We start from the raw sequence: 24,513 nt of genomic DNA, 5'->3' as shown, positions 1-24,513 counted from the left end.
TTACTGTCCATTTCAAGATCTTGAATTTAAAATGTTAAAATCTATTTACAGAATGGAATAGCAATAGTTTTGAAATAGGATATAAAACCTGAAATGAAATGTTGTCCGTACAAAGGAAATATGGACTGTGCTACGGACATGGAAAAGAAGTGTATGACATATATGAAGGGGACAGGAGCAAAAATGTAATGTGATATGTGCTTTAATAATTAAGAATTCAATAATTGATGTCAAATGTAAAGACAGAGCCTGTCTTCATCGCCCTTACATGGCCATGGTACAAGATATGGAAATAGGCATTTGGTTTCAGGTTGCTGCTGTTTAATGTGCTAATGTTTGTTAGGTGGCTTGTTCAAGAAGCACAAAGTGCACAGCATGTGTTCATGTCTTTAAGTTAGAAAAGTGGGAGATTTAGCTAGAAAGTTAATGTAGGTTGGAGTTCAGAGTCTGTGGCTGTGGCTGTTGTGTATCAGGATGCAATCAGGCTCAGTGTGACCTGCTGTATCCGTATAGACTGATAACTAATGGTATTTTAAATCAATGCAAAATTAAGGGGTACCATCATGAAAAAAAAAAAAGTCATATATGAATTTCTACTTTTGGTCTCTGGTTTTCTTTCAAAGGAGAACACAGGACAAGCCGATATGTATGCTGTAACAGACTCTCTTACTTAACGTCTCCAGCTCTGGTTGGTAGTACTGTCAATTCCACTGAAAATTGTTTATGTGAGTTTATTTGACTGAATACAAAGTGATTTTTCTGCTGGCATTATTTTGTGCAGCACCAGGGTGATTTTGAAGTCTGCCAGAAGAGAGTCTTCTATCAGGAATTACAACAGTTTAAACTTAGACGGACACATATTTGCCTCTATTTGTGCCACCTAGAGCAAATCCATGTCTGTTTGCATTCATTTTTTTTCATTGACATTGAGTTTATGTCTGAACACCATTGACTCAGTATACTTTAAAGCCCCAACAACTCTCATTGACCCTTTTCCTCATCCAGAACTTTTTAATCTCTTCCTTTTTAAAGAGATTAAGTGTATTACTGTAATAATGTGTTGAACTTCTTGAGTTACCCCATGGTGATACTACACAAAATAAGTCATCAGTGCTTAAATTGTCAAATTAAGTCAAATTCAACTGGTATTTTCACACATATAGTAACACATTAGCAGTAATTAACCTTACTAACTAACCTATGCTTGCATTAAAAGGATAGAACAACATGTTTTGGTATGTAGTGCATACTGCAGGTGGGCCAATCAAAATCAAAGCTTCTTTTATTGCATTTTATTCCTGTTGGTGTTTAAATCCTGTGAGAAATGCAGCCATCACACACACACACACACACACACACACACACACACACACACACACACACACACACACACACACACACACACACACACACACACACACACACACACACACACACACACACACACACACACACACATGTGCGGTTCATAAAGTGGCGCGCTGCTGTGTTGGGGTGTCCTCTGTTGTTGTTGCCTTGCTCTTTGTTCCAGTTCTATCACAGCAGATCCACATGCAATGACCCGAGGCCTTGACTCAGAGGAAACTGATTGTGTACCAGTGTATATGTGTGTGTGTATGTGTGTGTGTGTGCGTGTGTGTGTGTTAGTCCAGTCTTCCTCTTCCTTTTCCTCTTCCACCTCTATGGGCTGCTGCAGGATGCACCAGGTGCAGCAAACACACAAATGGACTCCAAACACACACAGACTTAAAAGATACACTACACCAGGTTAGACTCTGAATGAATGGCTATCCCCCCTTTACTGTATAAAGGCACATAACATGTATAAGTGCTGTATGAACTGTGGTGAAAGTAAAGCAAAAGATGTATAGATTTTTATGACTATTTCAACACATTTTCATCAAAAACCACAGCAACAACAATCTGGATTTGAAATAGTTGCATTGAGAATAATGAAAGAGCTGAGATGTTGAATGATGGAGGGGGAGGAGGAGATGAAGGGATGGAGGGAGTGTTGATGATGGATGTATAGTAATTTGTCTATGAGACGACAATGGCTGTAATTGGGAAGGTAGGAGGGAACTGGGGGGTCAGACCATGGTTTGGGTTAAAATGATCACTTGAAACATGGTTCATAAGTCCTTAAAAATGAAACTTCTTTTACTGTAACCATAGACACCACAGTGTGTCATGACTCATGGTTAGAACTTGGAAACACACCCACTTTACTACATGACACACCTATTTAACTACATGATACACCCACTTTACTACATTGCACACCCACTTTACTACATGCCACACCCACTTTACTACATGATACACCCACTGTCCTACATGCCACACCCACTGTCCTACATGCCATACCCACTTTACTACATGCCACACCCACTTTACTACATGATACACCCACTGTCCTACATGCCACACCCACTTTACTACATGCCATACCCACTTTACTACTTGCCATACCCAGTTGAATACATGATGCATCCACTTTACTACATGGTCTACCCACTTTACTACATGATACACCCACTTTACTACATGGTGCACCCACTTTACTACATGGCACACCCTTTTTACTACATGGCACACCCACTTTACTACACGATACACCCACTTTCCTACATGGTGCACCCACTTTACTACACGATACACCCACTTTACTACATGGCACACCCACTTTGCACAGGGGTCATGTAGTGAAGAGGGTGTAGACTCACTGTGGTGCTAAACGTAGCTATAGGGTGATTTTTGCAGGCCTGAATTTTAGACCTATACTGTCATTTTTCTTGTGAGGACAGGCTCAGTTCCATTTGTTCTTTTTTTGTTCCAATTTTTTAAATTGATGTTTTTATTTCAAACACACTGCAGCATATGACTACCTGAGTGGCTGGATGAGGACAAAGTCTCATTGTTCTCCTCTACACACTCACTCTCTGCTTCTGTTCAGTCATCTTCCAGTGTGGAGAAAGCGGCTCATCGGCAGCTCTGTAGTTCACTTCTTTCATATTATTTTATATTTGATGATTACAGGCTGACAGAAGCAACACAAAGCACAAAGCTCCTCTACTCTGTCTGGTCTGGTTGTGTTTTCTGCTCCTCCTCTCAGGAAGCAGTCTGCAGAGTGGAGGTCACCAGTGAGAGGAGGTTCACCTGGACTGCAGGTTTGGAAAGCCTTTAAAGCTGACTCGCTTAGGCTGCTTCCCTCTCTGTGGGCTCCAACATGCTCTCCTGTTTGTTTTGATTTTACTCAGTTTTCTTTCAGGATCCAACATCATCATGCACCAACATGCTTTACTGATTGAACTGATTTTTCACTTTGTTTTTTAAATAGTTTCCAGTGTGGTGTGGTCAAAACAGCTGCTGTACTTAAGTTTATTCTATGTTTGGAGTCCCCTCTAGGTGGGTTTATCTCACAGGTTCTTTTCAGTGAATTTGTGGGGTTAACATTTGTATGGATGTGAATGTGGGTAATAGCAATTTGCTTGGGAGCACATGCAGTTTTTTTGGGAAGTTGCTGAGTCATCAGTTGCCATTCCAACCACGTACAACACTGATTTTATTTATTTTTCACACCTTAGTTGACTCTGTGTGTGTGTGTGTGTGTGTGTGTGTGTGTGTGTGTGTGTGTGTGTGTGTGTGTGTGTGTGTGTGTGTGTGTGTATGTGTCAGTGTATTTTGATTGGGAGCTAGCCATGGGAAGACTGACTCATATGGGTAGCCTTGTCAGACAATGAGCTCTGGAGGTGTTGGTGTGTGTGAGCATGTGTGTGTGTAAACAAGTTGAATTTAATATTTTCACTTTTGACCTCTGACCTTCTGTGTGAACTCTCTCCTTTATCTGAACTATGAACCACTTCATGACAACAGAAGCAGAATAGGAAGATCAGAGCTTCTGACTGAATTGAATTGGAACATGTGAGACAATGAAGTAGATGGTAAATGGACTGTACTTATATAGCACTTTTTTAGTCTTTTGACCACTCAAAGTGCTTTCACACTACATGTCACATTCATCCATTCACACACATTCATACATCATTGGCAAACGTGTCATTAAATGACAGTTACTGATGAAAATGTTGATGATTACAAAGGATTTTACATCTGAAGTCACATCTTTAAGATTTTACTCAGGAGGGTTTTTTCCTCATTTTTTAATATTGAACATGTTACTGAATACATATATTGCTGTTTTCAATTTAAAATCAATATCTTTATATTTCGTAAATAAATCATGACGTGGGCTTATTTGGAGCACACATGGGCTTAAATGGAGTCACAGTACCAATTAAGCTCATGCCAGACTTTTTCATTAAATATCTTTATTTTATATTCCAAAATCTACATTTTCTAATGAATACATTTTCTAATGAGAGATAAATCTTCTTTATAAGAAATGATCTCTCTTATAAATCATGTCAGCATCCATGAAAAACAGCTGAACTTAGATTTTGGTTTTTAATGGGAACATTTACCCTAACAGCTGGAAATATTCATCAGAAAATTAGAAAAGTCATCAAATGTAATAAGTTACATTACTTTGATGAAGTCATTGAAATAGTTACATTTCTTTAATACATTTTAAATAGAGTAACTAGTAATCTGTAACCTATTACATTTCCTAAGTAACCTTTCCAACCCTTTCCACGCAGCAATCAGTGAGACTCCAGCACAGTCTTTTTGGTTGTGTTAAGATTATGAATGTTCCACCAAAGCATATGTAGAGATAAGCAAGTGTATGCAGGAGTTGATCATCTATAGCTGCTGAGTAAACTTCTGTCCACTCATTTCAGTTGCAGAGGAGACTGAGGAACAAGAGAGCTTTCACACAACATCATCCAGCAGAAAGCAGAGAGAGAGGAGGACAGAGGAGCAGGGGATTCTGGTAAACACTGACTGAGCTGATGTGCGGTGAGACAGAAGAGGAAGAAAAATACTGGCTGCTGTCGAAGATAATGCCCCCTACCTCCTCTCCTCTCCACTCCCCCCCCCCCCCCCCCCCCCCCCCCCTCTCTCTCTCTCAATTTGTGCATGCACTGAATAATTTAAAGCTTTACAGTATAGTCGGTGATAAAGTCAACCAAATGGCAGAAGCTCTGACGGAGATGAAGGTGGAAACATCGGGGCTGGATATTTGACTGTGTGTGATAAACAGAACATGCAGCGCTCGTCCTTCCTATAGATAACTGCTCCTGATAAAGCTGTAATGTTGCATGAATCATTCTACACCATCATCTAAAGAAGATGATATTTGATATGCATGGGCTGTGTGTGTGCGTGCGTGCGTGCGTGCGTGCGTGCGTGCGTGTGTGTGTGTGTGTGTGTGTGTGTGTGTGTGTGTGAGAGAGAGAGACACTTTTACATGAGCATGAGGTAGTTTAATGACTTGAACTAACCGTGCACTCAGGCAGTAGGAGGCTGTAAAGAGTTTTTCTTTAAACAACATAGAATGTATTTAAACTACAAAAATATGAGGAAAATATCTTCTCTATTTTAGTGAGGCTGATGCTGATACAGAGCATCAGTTGGGACATAACACAGGGAGGATCTTTAGTATGTGACTGTATGTTAACAGTAAAGCAGCACAGCCATGCAGTGAAGGGATGAAGCTGGTCAATAAGATTTCTCCATTCCCTTTATATATTTTACAATAAGTATGAAGCTCACTGTTAGGGGACACAAATGAGAATAGTGTCTGAACTTTGAGTGAAAACATAATATTATATGTTATTATTATTCCTACAAGTCCACAACTGAGTATTAGGTTATTCTCAATATATGTTTTTCTGTAATGTTATTCTTATTCATTTAACCCTCACATATTGTTCATATTCGGACTCAATTCACACTCATAAATTCCCCATCAGTTATCAATAAACGTTTGATTAATCCTTTATGAAGCTGTCAGAGGGCAAAGAGTGTTTTTTATATGGAAAAAATGACATTCACCATCATTATTTTATGGTCCAGAAGAACATGTTTTAGAATATGATGAATGTAACAGCATGTTTGAATGCTGATTTTTAATTAGTTTAATAAACACAGGCCAAATTTGGATATTTGCATATATAACAATGTGTATCAGCTGCACAAAAATAAAAATATAATGCTGTTTTTTTTGTATATTCGGGGTCCAATTAGGAAAAGTCTGGATTAAAGAAATGTGTAGCTCTCACATGTAAAATGAATAGTATGTAAGGGTTAACCAAAGGTGACTTATTGACACTGTATTATTAATATGGGAGCATGGAGCATTTGAATTGGTGCTTTTTTTTTTTTTTACAGTGAATATGACGAACTAGTTCTATATGTAGCTGTGGAAGCACTGCCCTCATTTTAAACTAAACATCAGTTTCAGTTTTAAGTCTTTGAATGGACTTATTCTAAATATGAGAATATTATATTTTCTTTTTATTGTCCACAGCGGTACTTTCCCTTCACTCTTCATTGTGCACATATTAAATCCCCCTTAGAAAACCTGTTTAAATGTCTAGAAATCAGCATTCTTCCATAGAAACCTCATGATAACACAGCGCATCTAATCCTTGAATACTAAGTGAGAGAGACCAGATTTTTCATTTACATGAAATTTTAGGAATCATTTTGACTGCAGAAAAACAACTGCAACCTGGTTATTTAAGTGACTGTAAAGGCTGTGTGTGTGTGTGTGTGTGTGTGTGTGTGTGTGTGTGTGTGTGTGTGTGTGTGTGTGTTTGAGAGAGAGACAGAGCTATTGAAGTGGATTGAGGAGGAAGTGGAGATTGACAGGGAGACAGAGATTAGTGGTGATAGCAGGCTAATGTGTGTTTGACCTCCTGAGTGGCTGTAAGCAGCAGATAAGCTAAAGACTTGATTGTCTGTGGACCTCCGCTGACACTCACTGTAATTAGCTCATCCATCTGAACATGTATAGACAGAATTTACACAGACCACTTCTCTCTGCTCCAGTGACCCCTGAGAGTCCAGACTCCTGACCTTCGACCTGTGCGGACTAAGCCACTGCAGTCTTACACAAACTCCTACATCTCGCCTTTTTTTTTACCCCCTCAATTAACATCACAAACATCTAAAGAACACTTTTTGGGTGTAACATAGAGCAGTTCTTAGCATGACTGGAATACAAGTTGGCTCAGGAGACAAGCTGGCAAACACTATCATGAAGTAAGTGTTTGACGCTCAGGAAGACAGAGTCACAACTAATCAGGGTTTCCACCTCCAGATGCTGACAGGAGCTGGATTGAGTATGACAGCTTGAAACAACCTAAGAACACCAGGAAAGTAAGGGCAGATGCACACACCTGTCCAAGGGCAACACACAGGAGGCTCATGGCTCCTTAATTCATTACAAACAATGTGACTGAAACTCATTGAATGAGGAGAGACGAGTAGATGAAGCAAAAGGAATTATATATCATGCAGATGATACTGTTGATTATGTTATAAAAGGTATTGAGAGGGAGATTTTGAATGGAGGGGACGGGGCTCGGACTAAAGCAGAGTGACAAAATACTTAAAAGACAGCTGCAAGATGATAGGCCGATAGTGAAGGTGTGTTACGGTGCTATTGGTTAGATGTACAGCTGATGTTTCTGACAGCAAGGAAATGATAGTCGTCAGGCAGAAGCCTCGCATCTCCTTTTTGTCATTTTTATTCTTTTTCATAAATCAATGCTATTGGTAAGCCTTAATCTCTGTCTGTAGGTTTAACCAATGAAACGTATTTAAAGGAGCTTGTACAGTAACTGTAACTGTAAATGTCCCATTACTCCATTGGATCCATTGGATTTTTTTAAATTTTCTGAAAAGTAACAGCACATACCAAACTTCTGAACCATAAATCATTCATAAAGACCTCATCGGTCACAGATAAACATGGTTTATCCTTAATGAAGCTTTCAGATAGCAGAGAGAGTTTATTCTGTAGTTTTTATGATAAAAAAAAAACTATATAAAAGACACTATACCATGGTCCAATATTACATAAAACATGAGAACTATTTCAATAAATTATATTAAATGTGAAGAATGAATTTTCTTGAAATTTTGGTTGAATATGGGTCAGATATATTTCCTTTTTTGTATTCTGGGTCACATTAGGGATTAGACATCAAATTTCAAGCTAAAAGAAAAAAATATTTTTTACAGCTCTCGGATGTAAAAAAAAAAAGGGGTCAAATTTGACCCTGAACAGTATGTGAGGGTTAAGGGTTCAAGGTCAAATTGGACCGATCTGTGATGGAAATCATGACGCTTTGAGGCAACCAGATGAAAAGCACAATATTTATGATGTATGAACGAATGACACTGGAGGAAGGTTAAGTTATGTCTCCTTGAAGTTTGATCCCAGATAAAAAAATATTTTATTATGCTTTGCAGAAATGTATTGTAAAAATGACATGATGATTTGAATGATAAATGATAAATGATAAATGAATGATAAAGCTCTATTTTTTAGGCAGTGCTGTACAATAGGACTATTTATAAAGGATGAATACATTGAAAGTAATGTTTTCTATTACTTAATACATGATTTAATTCAAGTAATCATTATCTAGAGACCATGAATATCCACCGGGGCCAAAAGCCACTCAACATCTTAATGACTGTGTTAAACTGTAGTCAAGTCAAAGTTGATTTCTACAGCACATTTAACAACCTCAGTTGACCAAAGTGCTGTACAAGCTTAAAACACAAGATACAATAAAAGAACAATTATGAGTATGATAAACTATAAAAACACAATAGATAAAAGCTGTTATATAATTACACAATAAAAGTCAGGTTGTGGAGCTCAACTAGGATTAAAAGCCAATGCAAAGAGGTGAGTCTCTGGTTTGATCCTCTGCCAGTCCGTTTAAAGCTTTAAAAATAGGTAATCAAATCTTGAACTGGATCCTGAAAGTTTCAGGAAGCCAGTGTAGAGAGTCTGTTCCCAGTCAGGAGACGTGCTGCTACATTCTGAACCAGCTGCAGGTGACGAGGAGACGACTGATCAACACCAAAGTACAGAACATTATAACAATCCAAACATGAAGTAATGAACATATGAATGACCCTCTCACATTCAGTGCGGTATCATCTTTTTTATTCCCCACAGTGATCTTCCTTATCAAAATCTGTTGCCTACATTACCCACAATGCAACACGACCACCGACAGATCGGTTGGAGGAGCAGCTTATGCTATGGTGTGTTCTATTTGTACTCGGAAGACGGAATTCCCGAGTACCCAGTCAGAAATTTCAACCGGAATGCCCCCTGAAGTCGGATTTCCAACTCGGAAGGTGTGAAGAAGCTCACCAGCCCCGAGCCCAAAATCCAAGATGGCTGCTGCACGAATCAACAGTGTGAAAGTTGTAGTAATATCCTGTAAGTTTGAAAAGTTTATCTACAAAACAGGAAATGTTATCATAAAAATACATGAAGTAAAAAAAATACTTTCTATTATATATTATAAGTTATTTATCTCTGTTTACCACAGAGTGCTATTTCTTTACATATGGAGCAAGGACTCTATTGAGCATGTGAAGAGTGAATCAGGTGATTTGTAACTTGTTCCTGATTGGAGGAATTGAAAGGGTTAAAACTAACCCATGTTACAACAATCCCCAGTCTCCCCTACTCCCCTTAAATTCTACTTTAACAAAATAATCTGACAAACATTCCCAAAAATCCTCATGTTAGAAACTTTCCCCTGAGATGGATAGTAGTTTCAACTCTGTGTGTCCAGTACAGAGACAGCTCTAGGACATGTTTAGCCTAGCTTAGCACAAAGACTGGAAACAGGGGGAAACTGTTAGCCTCCTTCAAAAAGGGATCGATACACCTTCCAGCCGCTCCAGAGCTGTCAGATTTACACTCAGTATTTTGTGTGTTTCACTTGTGTAGAACAAAAATGAGATGTTGTGGTTTTCAGAGCAGTCAGGTTGAACCTTTGGGCTGTTTGCTGACAACTAACCACTGTGTGAAATGACTTCTCAAAACTGCTGTACTCATAGTGAGGCTAAAATGGTAAATGGTAAATGGCTTATATAGCTTTTTTCTAGTCATTATGACCAGGGGCGGACTGGGACCAGGCCACCCTTTTCATGCAGACTTCTAGTTTTGTATTCTAACCCTATTTGTAGATATAACGGTTAAAATAAATTTGGGAGTGATCAATAAGTTCTCTATTTGAATACAGGATTTTCATTGAAAACCCTGTATTCAAATGTTATAGCAAAAAAAAATCCACTAGCATGTGTAGGCCTACTTTGAAATAAATGAAACAGAGCTATATGCAGGCCTATTTCAGTCCTCCCTGTATATGTGGAAAATGAATCAAATGAAAAGTAAAGAGTATTAATGACAGCAAACTGCAGCAGAGACCAACGTTAACTGTTCCTCTCCTCTCTCTCAGCGCGTGTACAGCTGAGACACAGACAGGTAGTGGTGGAGAGTTGTCAACAACTTAACTCATGTAATGGGAATTCTTTTTATTCATCTTCTCTGATAAAATAAGTAATTTAACTAATTACTTATTTAACTAATTTAACAACAATCTCTATGAAAGAAGACTCCAAATGATGAATAATACTGCTGTAAAGGATGTGATTGAATGATATAAATGAAAGCTATAACCTTCTTGACTGACCTGCTGGTGAACATGTCACTTATTTTACTATATTTAGCTGCATCAGTGGCTCCACCTTTCCTTTTTTTCTGCCCCTCTCCCTCATTGCTCCACCTTTCCTTTTCTTCTGTCCCTCCATTTCTCGTGACTTGAATAACAAGTCAGATTGAAGACAACAGAGCTGTAATATTTGTGATTGCTGTGCGTCGCAGAGTGGCGTGATTACGTAAGCCAGATAAGTGGATTTGATTGGGTCGGCCAGACCAAGTCATTCTTGCTCACTATAGTATATTGTTGCTGGTGAAGTTGACTGTTAGCCAGAACGACTATCAGGCCACCAGTGCTCCCGATGTGCAGTCCGCCTGTGGTTATGACCACTCAAATCGCTTTTACATTATGTCTCTTTCATCCATTCACACACATTCATACACTGATGACAGGAGCTACCACACAGGATGCTCATCAGAAGGAAACTAACCATTCATACACATTCACACACCGTTGGCGCAGCAACAGGAGCAATTTGGGGTTAAGTATCTTGCCCAAGGACACGTGGACATGTAGACTGGAGGAGTCGGGGATCAACCTGCCAATCTTCCAATTGGTGGATGACCGCTCTAACTCCTGAGACACAACCACCCTGACTGCCTGCTATAATTCTGCAGAAAACTGAACGGGTGGTTTATATATCACTCAGCTCTAGGGTTTTATTTTCTCTTTTTATGGAGCTTATTTCCTCATTCTGGGTCAGATGTAAAAAAGTTAATTTCTCTAAATTTCCATTATGTTTTATATTAAACCTAAAACAATAACAAAACCCACCTCTGCCAGTTTCCGTGTCAACACCGTCAGTTTCTGTATAAACAAATAAAAAACTGATGTCATGCTTCTTACCTCCTACAGCAGCCACCCACACACATCACCCTGGTGAATGTTACACCACGCTGCTTCTCTCTTATCGTGGGTTTAATTCTGAAACAAGGAAGCTGCGGAGCAAAAATAATATTTAGGGAGACAAGCCGGTAACGACTCCTGTACTGTCTCACGGGAGGCGCTCGCTCCTGAAACAAGATGAGAGGGAGACTTTGCATGTGTGTGTGTGTGTGTGTGTGTGCGAGAGAGAGAAAGTGTTTGTGCATGTAGTTTTGTATTTTTAGATCAGTGTGTTTAAGGCTGACTGCAGTGTGCTCACACAGCCCAGATTGATGAGGTATGAAGCTAAGTCGGCTAAAGAAAAGCAAACCTGATCTTCCACTGTTTATAATGAGGCACATTTGCAAGTAAAACCGCCTGAAAAATCCAAATAACACTGAATTTAGAATTCAGTCTAGACTTTAAATGATACACAATTCTCAGGATTTCTTTTATCATTGGAGCATAATGGATTTCTGCTTCTTTTCATAGCTGTTGGCTGTGTGAAATGTGTTGCTGTGTTGGCATCTAATCCTTCAAATCCTAAAAAGCGTCATTCTCTGTATCTATGGCACGTTTCAACTGCACGGGATGCTCGCAGTTTGGTAGCTAATAAACGTAAAGAATAAGAAAGCACACGGTCACTGACCTGTAAGAGTTAACCCAACAGTGATGTAACTGGGTGTAATTTCAGTTTTATCACAAAGTAATGATGATGATATGTTAAAACAGTTACTATGAGGTCTCTCATGCTGACCCTAAAACCCTGTATTCATGTGTTAAGACACAAACAACCTCATGCCTTCAGTTACTTGACTTTTAACAAATTCAAAGAGACAAGATCATATCAGCCCCTTTCTGGCTTCTCTTTACCTTTAAGGCCGATTTTAAGATTTTTCTGATTATTTGTAATCCCTTGCTCTGTAATGCTGCTACTCTATGAGTCAGATCCTCGCCCCTCTTCCTAAATTAGCCAGAAAAGGCTAAAAGGAGTCAGGACCCCTCAGCTCTTGAAGCCCCTGCCTGAAAATCTCAACCTCTGTACTTTCATTTACTGTATTTTATTAAATTGTGGTTCTGATTTGCTTTAATTCTGAGCATGAATTTTGTGTTATGATAGATAGATCCACACTTAAGACCATCTATCCAATGGAAAAAAAAACAAAGTAGTAAAATGTGAGGTTAACATACAGTATGTAGAAATGCTCTTCACTATAGACAACAGCTTGACATTGGCCCATAAACAGCCATCTGTTCCGTATCCTTTCAGAATAGAATAGAATAGATAGAATAGAACAAAGGTGGCACAATGGTCTTCAGCATCAAGACAAGACAAGCAGTTAGTAAAACCAACACATCAACAGGGTCACATGTCAATGAAATGTCAATACCTTCACCTTCAATCTACTCACTTCCTCTGTAGAGTTATACATCATATTATTATATATCATATTTTGGCATTTGACATTTTATGAACAGAATGAGAAGGAGTAGTGAGATCTACTTTAGTTTGCTTCATGGTTAGTTGACCTTTTATTTTGTGTGAACTTTCATTTGCATTATCTGTTTTTATTGTAAAGATTTTTGAAAGGTGCTCTATAAATAAAGGTATTATTATTAATATTATTATTATCAGGAAGGATGATTTAAAGAGACAGGAGCTAGAACAGAGGCTGAACTGTATAAAGAGAACGGTATAAGATAAATAAGGAGTTTTTTTGAACTGTTAACTATGTGACAATATTCCAGGAGAGCCCCAGATAAAAAATATAGACCTGTAAATGTGTGTGATACTCTCCATTTAAAGCACTGTTCAAGAAGGGGTTATACAAATAAAATATATAACCACTATTATCATTAATATTATGATACAGCCTTAACATGTAAGGTACATCTGTCTAATGCTTGGCGAAATCTGACACTGGACTATAAATCCAACCCATCCAGTATAAATCCAGTTTAAGCCAGCAAGATTTTCAAGTGTCTAGTTACTCTTTAACTTTTTTAAGGAAATATCTAAGTCAGGTTTCAGGTCCTGTGGGAACAGACAGCTTTTGTTCTCAGGTAAAATATTAACTCTTTTATATCTATTACTCAAAGCGGCCTTTCCTGGTTTGTATTTCATACTCTGGCAGTTATATTTGGAACGACACCAACATTATTTTAACACAGTTCTGTTTCTCTGTCTGAACACCTGGTAAGCTTTTAGAAACACCCAGTCCACAATCCCTGCACCTCAGGATTTATGTTGAAGTGCCAAATGTTGAAATGACATTTTTAGAGCAGTGTAAATGATGAGAAAAAGCTGCTGCTATTCACAAATACTTAGATCTCCATTAAATTAGCTGGATTCACATTTCTGCTGGCTTTCCTTTTCAGAAAATATGAAGAACTATTGAGCCGCTATTGTTCTGTGCACAGCTGTCATGGTATTTTTTTTTAATATTGTATGACAAAGCAGTATTATAGTGTGTAGGTGGACAGAAGGGTGTACAGTAGTAGTAGGAGTCACTCAAATATGCTGACACAGTCCTTTTTGGGGAGATAAGTATAGAAAATGCTTCCGTGTGGGGCAATTCACCACATTTCTGTGTATTCCTGCTCTTAAGAGAAAAAGCTGATGGTTGCTGTTTCTGTGAACACTTAGCAACACTACACACACTAATGCTGCTGAATAAGATTATAAACAGCTCACTCTCCTTCCTTCTCCACCTCTGACAAGAAACTGAATTCGCTTTGCAAAACTTCAAAATGCTCCGACTAATCAGCATTGTCAATTCCCATTTTTCTAGCCCACCGCTGAGAAAGAATAATAATAATAATAATCCTCTCGACTTGGCTTTGCTGAGACGTCTCCATCCGGCATTAGAAGCGCTCTGTAAGCAAAGAAAACATAAGCAGATGTGGAAATGCAAAGTCTGTATTTACAGAAAAGACCAGTGACCATTTAAGATGATTTAAATCAAGGTTTATGAATATCACGCCTGTCCTCCAAGAGAAATACAATCACACTTTGGTCCCTTTTAATGAGTTAATTAACTATTTCTATGTAACAGGATAAACTCACAAAGCGGACATGCTACACATGAGCTCCCTTTCTGCTACTTAATTGATCCCCAATTAGCCATTAATTATTTGATCACCTCATTTAGTCCGCGTGCCTCGGCTTGTATGTCAGCTCAGTCATTGACAAGCTAACTCTAATTAAAGAGCGGGCCGCTAAGCAGCCTTGGAGAAGCCATTTGCAAGCAGAAGAGGGCTATAGATATTCATGAGATTGTTTTAATTTGTAATAAAGACCCAAATTACCGCCAGTGTTGAGAATATGAGCTGTTGTTGTATAGGACGCGTGTGCTGCTGACAGCGCCTGGACAGGCTTTGTCCATCTGCCTTAAATGGCCATTATGAAGGAATAATTTGCTCCCATGTTACAGTACCTGTAATTACTGTGAGAGGGTGATACAAGTCATTTTCCAGAAGGTTATGCTGTGCCTGCCTTGTCTAAAGTAAAGGGATGAAAACTCAAGTGATCCCATTTCAGTGGTACGGGGGCTCTTAGAAGACAGTTCTTACAGTTTTAACATGTAAATGACACATTGGTAAGATCTGGAGAACAAATATGATAATTGATGCTGATGTTGCTTGGAAACAGGCAGTGTTGGGGAGTAACTAGTTACATGTAACAGCGTTATGTAATTTAATTAGAAAATAAATGTAAGTGTAATCCGTTACAGTTACTGAGAAAAAATGTGTCATTAAATGACAGTTACTGATGAAAAGTCACACCTTTAAGATTTTGGATTTTTCCCCAATTTTTTAAAATATTGAATATGTTACTGAATACATATATTGCTGTTTTTAATTATTTGAAATCAATATTTTTTCATTTCATAAATAAATCATGACGTGGGCTTATTTAGAGCACATGGGCTTAAATGGTGTCACAGTACCAATTAAGTTCATGACAGACTTTTGACTTTTTTCATCAAATATCTTTATTTTATATTCCAAAATCTACATGAACTAATCCAGTATCCAAGAAAAACAGCTGAACTTAGATTTTGGTTTTAATGGGAACTTTGATGAAGTCATTGAAATAGTTATTCATCACATTTTAAATAGAGTAACTAGTAATCTGTAACCTATTACATTTCCTAAGTAACCTTCACAGCCCTGGAAACAGGACATTGATGTCAATTTGTAATGACCTGTACTAATTTAATGTCTGAATTAAATGTAATGACTTTTGACAAATCAATCAGTGTGATTGGTGTTGGTTTTGGTTTGAATACTTACTTATTGGGTCAAAATTGTAATAAGGAAGAAAGTTGTGGGCTATGCTGTGATAGCACCCTATACATGAGTTCTCTCTGTGTGGCGTGAATTTCTGGTTTATAATTTATATCTGTGCGTGTGCTTGACATGGCTTTTACATGGCTTGCATCAAAAATAGAGTGGGTGCATATGTTGCTGCTTCTGAAAAGCGTTGTGGCACATCTGGTGGGAGCACATACATTGGTTAGAGTGGCCACAATCAGCTCTGGCAGCCCTATTGGAACCAGAACACAATGTATCCGTGAGGTCAATATGAAACCAACGCAATGACTCTGGGTGTCGTTTAAAAAATGACGATACCAGTACCGATCCAAGTACTATTAAAGTGATACCAATACCAAACGTTTCGATACTACTTGGTATCAATTTATTTCAGTCTGTATCGTTACCCAGCCCTTATTATGAGTAAAAGTTATGTGCCACTAAATTCTAAACACTGCACCTTTACAGATAGGACAAATGGTTTCCAAAGTTTATGCTGATATGAGGCTTCAGTAGAATCAGCTAGCCAATTTAAGTGGGTGTCCTGCAGGTGTTTAACATACCGACTAAATTTGGCAACTGGAAAATAATTTTTACATGGAAAGATGACTTGTCCATCATTTCTTACAGTGTAGTTGCTCTACATAGGTATTATTTCACAGCAGGTTTGAAGAGAACCATAACTCTATCAATGTAAATATGGCATGTAAGCGTTGTATTAAGATAAAAAGATACAAACCTATTCTTTGTTGTTCAGTTGAGGTAATATCATTGTAGCTGTAGATAACATCATTGTAGCAACATAACAAATAGCAGCACCGCAAACAAAAGCCACTTTGCATTACTACGTGAGTATCCAGCAGAATCCTGCAAGTACAGGTGTGTTTGTGATTTGCTGAGGTGGAACGAACATTTGCATAAACCAGTGCCATATGTTTGAGGTCTGAATGATGGCATGTGAAGGATTCTCTGAAGATTCAAAGACCTCGAATAACTCCCCCCCCCCCCCCCCCCCCAAAAAAAAAAAAAAAAAATACAAGAATGCAACAAACAGATTCTACCATTTATTACACATATTACATTCTTAAATAAAAATGCTCCACTTAACAGTTCTTGCATAGATATCTTACAATACCAATTTAGAAAAGAATTATGAAACAGACCAGTAACAAAAATAAATTTTCTTCTTCCTTAATAAAGAACATTACCATACTAACATCATATAATACAAATAATATTTTAAACACTTTGTACAGCAAAAAATTGTAAGTAAAACAAGAGAACTCAGAATGAAAAAAATAAAACAACTCAACAGAGGTGACGGTGACAGAGGAGAGGAAGGCGGGTGTGGAGTGAAGATTTATGGGTCGAAGGTTGATATGAAAGGTATCAAGAGTTACAGAGTCTCTGCAGGACAGGTGATGCTAAAAATGCTGTCTTCTTCTTCACTTTTATATGTTTCCATTTATCCCAGAAAGCGTATATATGTGTGTTGTGATTCCTTTACAGTTATGGTTTGAGTTGACTGGATACACACACTAAACAAGATCAAGATGCTAAAATACATCTTGACGACACTGGATCGGTCACTTCACCCAATATGTGACAAAAGGAGAGGCACCAAAATCATTTCCAAGGTAATCAAGGTATATTTTAGTTTTCCTTTCAATGATTATGTTTTGAGCATCAGATGTTACTCTACGGTGTATGGCGGAGATTTCGGAGATGGGTCTTCCATTAAACACAGCTTTACAACAGCAGCCATCCAACAGGTTATTAAGAACTCCCAATTTAATCAGAATTTTCTTAACCTTCTTCATTTTATGTTGTGTTCTTTTGTTTTTTCAATTGTCCATCCCAAAAGTACACAGCTTTGTACAGATTGACTGTGAATGTTGGAGTTTACCTTTTCTTGTTTCTTCCCCCAAAATAAAAAGGTTCAAACTTGTAGCAGGTTGGGCACATGGTTAGTTAGTAAAACATACAGCATCTACTGTACATATTTTCCAGACTTGTGACACAATATGTGAAAAATTACATTTTCCAAGGCAAAAGATGTCTGATCCTGTAAGAGCAGCTTTAGTTTTGTTTGTTCATCAGCTAAAAATAAATGCCAAATTCCATTACCAATAAGATTAACTTTGTATTTTACACTGTATACAAACTGTACTGAACAGTAGGACAGAGGTACTGTATATACCATAGACAAAGAAAGATTTTGGTACCAATCCTCTTTTCACATACAACCAGGTGGAACAACGGGTAAAAGTTGTTCCTAAACTCAAAGTACTTTAAAGGAATGCTGAGTCTAACTGAGCAGATAAAGTGGCTGAGATGGTGAAGCACCTGCAAGGATGGGTCGACTGAACTGAAACTAACTGTACCGATCAAGGACAACGTTACGCAGTCTCACCAAAGAACTGCTTGGAATTCCCAGTCTGCATAGCTCTTGAGAATACGTCCCAGTACAGCTCCATATCTGAAGACTACGAGCATGTTCAACCCAGAGAGGGCTCTGATGGGGTGTGGTTATGGTGAAGAGGGTTTGGTGTGGGTGAGGTGAAACACACACTAGGGGTAAAGATCTGTGAATCTCTTATAAACTGACACAATTAGCATGGACAAACACAGTAGTTACAGACAGAGTCACTCCGGGATGCCACTAATACCAAGAAAGTTCAAACAAGTCACAGCATGACTGAATGTTTGTAAAGTACAACATATTCCTCCGAAATAATGGTGATGAAAAAGGCATTTCACTTGAGGTTGAAGTTGACAAGTCATTCTGATCTATCACTATTGGACCTGTAGTAAATTGTTCTTGGTGGCAAAGTGCATCCTGGACGTGTAACAAATGTTAAGTGGATATTTGACAGAGTGCTCCAACAGACTATGCTAGCAGTGCGCGCACATGGAGAGTGCAATAGCTAAGTATGATCATGTAGTGCAATGTATGCGAGAACTAAAGCAGATCTATAGAAACGCTGAAATGTCTGAGACGGTGCTGACGCCACATAAGGTTCATTTCACACAGAAGCGGTCTGTGTGTGAGATCGATCTCACGCTATTTACAAAAGCTGCCAGAAGTGACAATCCTCCTTCAGGGTGTTGTGGAAACCTACGCTCGATCCTCCAAAGGACTATGTTGAAGCAACTGCCATTGGTCAAAGAGGATGTCTTGTAGCGTTTTCACACTGGATTCGTTTTTTTTTTGGAGTCTGAACCTGAGTTTGATCGCAAAAAGTTAGAACAATATACGGTCGAGCAGAGCAACTTGGAGAAAGTGTGCTTGTCACTGCTTCGGCATATAACAAAAGAAAGACAAATGACGTCTTGTTAATCAACCTATATGTTTTGCCAAAGGTCCTTCAACAGCTACTTGATGATGATTGAAGCGCAGCCATTCATATGGGCCTTCTAGGAAGAAAGGAACCATTTTACTTCTCAGGTTTTGTGGCTTTTATGTTGTCATTACTTGTTTACATCAATGTTTTTCCTGTTGGAGTACATACTGATTTCTGACTGTACTCGAATCGTACCACAGTTGATCTGGAGCTGACTTCAGACCACCAAACACAGATGGACTTGGGTACGTTCTCTCTTCTGCTGTTGGGTTTTTAAAGAACGTTTAAATTACTAGCCTTTTTCAGGAGAAACATTCCCAAATTTGGAACAACCCACCAGTGTGAAAGCACCTTAAGAACATCTCAAATGGTAGACGCTAAACTCTAAACATGTGACGTATGGGAATGTTAAACTTATTTGATGTGACATTGTTAAAAAGCTGGTTTTTATACTGTTTTTGAGACTCTACAGTCAACAGTTTAACATTTCCAAAGACTCCTGCCCACCTTTAACTTTGAAATATGTGACTTAGTGCTATTTGCAGTGTGCTAAGAAGCTAACTTAAACTAAAGCTACATCACTCCTGCTTAAGCTGCTAGCGCCACTATACTGCGCACCCTATAAGACCATGAGAACATTATTTTACATTGTGAATGATGAGTTCAGCCGACAGTAGACAAGAGACTGAGAATGTCATGAAGCATGGAGAGAGATATAATGGGACGATCAGTTCCAAAACACAATAAAAACAAAATCCCACTGCTTCCACCTTCCATCCATCACTCCTTTTTCTGCATCTTTTCCTCTGCATCTACTACATTCACAGCAGGTAACTTGCAAATATGCAAATCTTTGGGCAAAAATTGTGTAAAGTGTGCATTCAGCATTCCTGCAGCTGATAGTGCATGGACGACTGCTGTGGACAAGAGAGGGAGAGATGGTGGGTGAGGATGGAGGGATGGAGGGAAATAAGAATGGCACTTTAACTGTGTAGGAAAGGTGGGGTGGAGGGGAGGGCGTTAAATATCTGTTGGGATTTTGCAGATAATTAGTAATTTATTTTATCTGTAATCCATGAGATAAAATGAAAGGGCTGATTGAATGATTTGGATATTCATGGGGGCGTGTGATTATTTGAATCAGTTTTGTCCTCTAGGTTTAGTCTCTTTCACAAACTCACTGTCTCCTGGCATTTCTCCATGTTAACGGGATCTTTTGTTTGTTCTACATCACATCTGTCCACTGGGTACAAGACCGCTGGAGTCGGTCCGTCTCAAGGTCCCACTCAGTTTCCCTGTGACCCACAGCTATCTCATTAGCTGAACAGTAACTAGAGAACAGGACCCGCAAGTGCTAATGCTAATCAGAGCTGTGGGATTGCAGCTCTAGTCGGCCGGCCTAGAGGAGCCTGAGTGAGAGCGAGAGAGACGACAGGAAACCCAGATCAACACTGTGACAGAAAACGTGCCTCAACAAGGCTGAGAGACATGAAGGGAATGAAATGTGAAATTGGATTTGAAGTGACTTTGAGATCTGTCGCACGTCAGGAGGGATTTTAATTAAAGAGGAGCGAAAATGTGGCGTTGTATTTGTTACATGTTGGCCCGGCGCTATCATTCAACAGCACGTTTTTTTAGTATGAGTGTGTAGTTAGGGGTACAATTGTGTAATAATGTGTTGCGTGCTGAAACTGACCTTTTTTTTGAGTGTACAGTAAAGTCTCATCATTTATGTTATTACTTGATTTAACCAAGATAAAATACAATGGCTTTTCAAAATAAGATCAGTTTTAATCATTTTTTCCAATGTCATTTCAAGTCATTACGCACACAAAGGTGGTTTTATGTTTTCTGCACGATCAGACTGATCCCCTCAGTAAATTAGGTTCTATTGTGGTATTAGCAGCTCAGAGAATAAAGTGAGGACAAAATGCAAATGAGCTGCGGATTTTTGTGCCAGATTCTCTTAAAGTAAGTGCAGATAGTTTAATGGTTTGTGCTGCAAAATCATATTTTTACCCATTTTTGTATTAGATTTGTTTTTTAAATGAACTCATGAATTTTGGATGTTAAAAAAACAGATGAGCCCCTAAGTGTCCTCCAGGAATCTGAGGGCTTTAACATGCTCCAGGTGGAGACTTGGAAGTTTGAGGTTGCGTGTCTTTAATTAGACTCAAGTCAATCGAGCTCCATGTATGAATGTATGTATGAGTGAATGAATCAAGGGTCTTAAACAAAGCATATCAAACACATGGTCAGTCATCGCTTACATTAAAAACATTTCCCAACAGCAAATGGACCAACAAACGTTTCTTCTACATAGTTGCACGACTGTTCAGCAGTTCCAAATCAGTTATCACCACTTTTGCTGAATAGCTGCTTCCCTCACAGTATGCTTAATGGACACACACACACACGCACACACGCACACGCACACGCACACACACGCACACACACACACATGCGCGCGCCATCAAAAGCCTCACAAAAGTGCTACGATCCCCATCCCTCTGTGATTGTACTTCCTGTATAAGAGGGCTCCTTCTACATCCCTTTGCATGTCTCAACATTTTGGCATGACTTTGCATCATCCAAGCTGATGAAAACGACCATCAATACAGCTTTTGTAACAGAAACAGATAACAATGAATTCAAATCAATATGAAACACTGGATTCATCTCAAACGTGGGTTGCTTTACGTCATATTTAGCAGAAAGAGAGAGTTAGAAGAGAAAGCTGCCGCTGGATACAGAGGCCTCATATGGAGGCGGTCTCCTGCCGATCTCTCCTGACCGGGGAGACTCTGCCCATGGCTAAAGGGCAGTTCCATGCTGGAGGTTTTTGGTATCGATTGTTCGAAGCTGCACCATAAACCCCCCTGAAGGGGAATGTTTTCACTGTTTCACCTAATGGAGGCTGGCAAGGCCGACTGGCACTATGACTGGCCACGCTGGGATGTGAAATCCCCCACCAGCTTCAGGAACCCTGCACACTCACCCAGTCGCACCAGCAGCAGCAGCAGCAGCAGCGAGTGTTAGACTGCTTGCGAGTGCTACAGGGCATATAGATGGTGGTGGGTGGATGGAGCAGCGGTGTTCATGTTGGTGGTGTCAGTAATGCCCTGATTGCAAAGCAAGTTTCTTTTTCCTACAACAACCCAGAGAAGCATATCCACATGGATATGTGCTAGATACAGTTTGCACCTCTCATGTAACCAAAAATCATTTTTTTTAATATAATTGAGATGTTAGTGTTAATGATTGTATTCAGATCAAAGCCATTGTTTTCCCTTTGTGATACGCGATAAACAATATTACTGTCATTTCTTCATTTTATACCACTGATATAATGATAATATAATAGTATAATAATGCATGTCCATGTATCATATGATAAGTCCATATATAGACATGATGATGTCATTGTACGATAAGTGGATAATGTAATTATTATGACAGGTCTAGCCACATTCCACTGTTTATCTCATCTTAAAGTATGCAGCCCTTTACATTGCTTTAATGCAGGGCTCCTTTCAGACTGAACACCAACAAAGCCTTTGGCATTGAAACTGATTGATTCATTATGTAAGTTGCCATGACAAAGTTCAAATTGGCACAAAACCTCAACATAAGACAATTACTTTGTGATGGTTCTGATCAAATGATTGAATTATGTGCAAACAATCACCAACGTAAATGCCGGTGCAGCTGAGCAAAAGACTTAGAGTTGAGTTCCTAATCCTCCTCATTTTTATCAACATACAAATATTTGAATTGGCTATGAAGACATCAAAAAGATTGAGGAGCTTTTTGAGCCCAATGACAGCCTGATATCAACAACAACTCGCTGTCATTTTTGTACATTTCCACAACTTCTCCATTTTTGGAAAGTTGATTCATCAAGTTTTTTTAAGGGATTAAATATGATAATGCTTCTAGTTGTTTGGGTCAAGGTTTTGAGTTTGAAAACAATCAAATTTACTGAACATGGGAGGCAGGGAAGCAGCGTCTTTGAGGATTACGTTTTTTTCTTAAAAGAGTTCCTATAACAGTTTTATTTCTATTTATTTGTGATGAAGACACCGGCTCACACGTTCAATTTCAACCAATAATGTATGAGAGTCTCAGAAGTTTGAATAAAACCCCAAAAAAACGCTGATTAAATGAGAGGAGCAAACTGTAGCGAGGGATATGTGGGTGATTGTTGGAACTGAGAACAAGCTGATTTTCTCACTTCAAAGGATTTTGGAATCGTTTGTTACCTCCAGCCGAGAGCTAAGATACTCTTCTACTAAACAACAGTTGCTAAATTCCTACTGTGAAAAAAGATTTGGGAGCAGAACATGTAATTCCAGAAAGAGAGAGAGAGAGAGAGAGAGAGAGTGTGTGTGTGTGTGTGTGTGTGTGTGTAAGAATTGGTGTGTGTGTGTGTGTTTGCAATAAAGCCTGCCATGCAGTGTTTTGTTTTCCAACTCTGTTCATTAGTTTAATAATTATTTTTCCTAAATCTTATTAGTCTTATCTCAAGAGGAGCTGTCAGCAAAGAAACTGCCGTGTGTGTGTGTGTGTGTGTGTGTTTGTGTGTGTGTGTTTGTGTGTGTGTGTTTGTGTGTGTGTGTGTTAACGGAGTGTGTGTGCTTGTTCTGTATGCGATGTGTGTAGAGCGAGACAGAATTGTTTTTGTGTTGTATTTTTTTCCAAGTCTTTTTATGATTTTTTTTCTCTTTGTGTTCATTTTTTTTCCATATTTTTTTACGCTGTAGAAAAAAAAAGCACAGATAACATTGAAAAAAAAGTCAAAAAAAAAAAAAAAAGTCAGTGCAATCAATCAATAATGGATGCGAAACAGGCAAAAAATTTGGACCGGGGCTTGATGATGTGACAGTGTCTGTTCGGCACCACCACCACGCCGAGGTCAGTTGGCGTCTTTAGTCCCATGTGAGAGGCCAAAAACCTCAGCCTCTGTTTCCACCCTGCAGCGCTGCCAAGGAGATGAGAAGTCATAGTCTGTGAAAGCGCTCCAGGATGACTTTCAGAATAAAACAACAAAAAAAAGAGAGAGAGGAAGAAAGAAAAAAACAAAAGAGGTTTCCAGTTTCTAGCGAGTCCTGCGCCTGGCTCCGGCAGAGTGTGAGACCAGGAGGGGTCATGCCAGGGTTATGTTGTTCAGCTGCAGTGAATCGCAGGGGGGCAGAAAGAGCAGCATGAAAAACTGAAGACCTCTCTGCTTTCTGCTTTTATTTTCGTCCAAAAAAAAAAAGAAGAAAAGAAATCCTGTTGTTTTGTTTTTTTATGAGAGTTTTGTATGATTCAGTTTTTTT

Source organism: Scomber scombrus, chromosome 13 (assembly GCF_963691925.1).
Source record: "Scomber scombrus chromosome 13, fScoSco1.1, whole genome shotgun sequence".
NCBI classification, from domain to species: Eukaryota; Metazoa; Chordata; class Actinopteri; order Scombriformes; family Scombridae; genus Scomber; species Scomber scombrus.
This window is presented reverse-complemented; position numbering follows the sequence as displayed.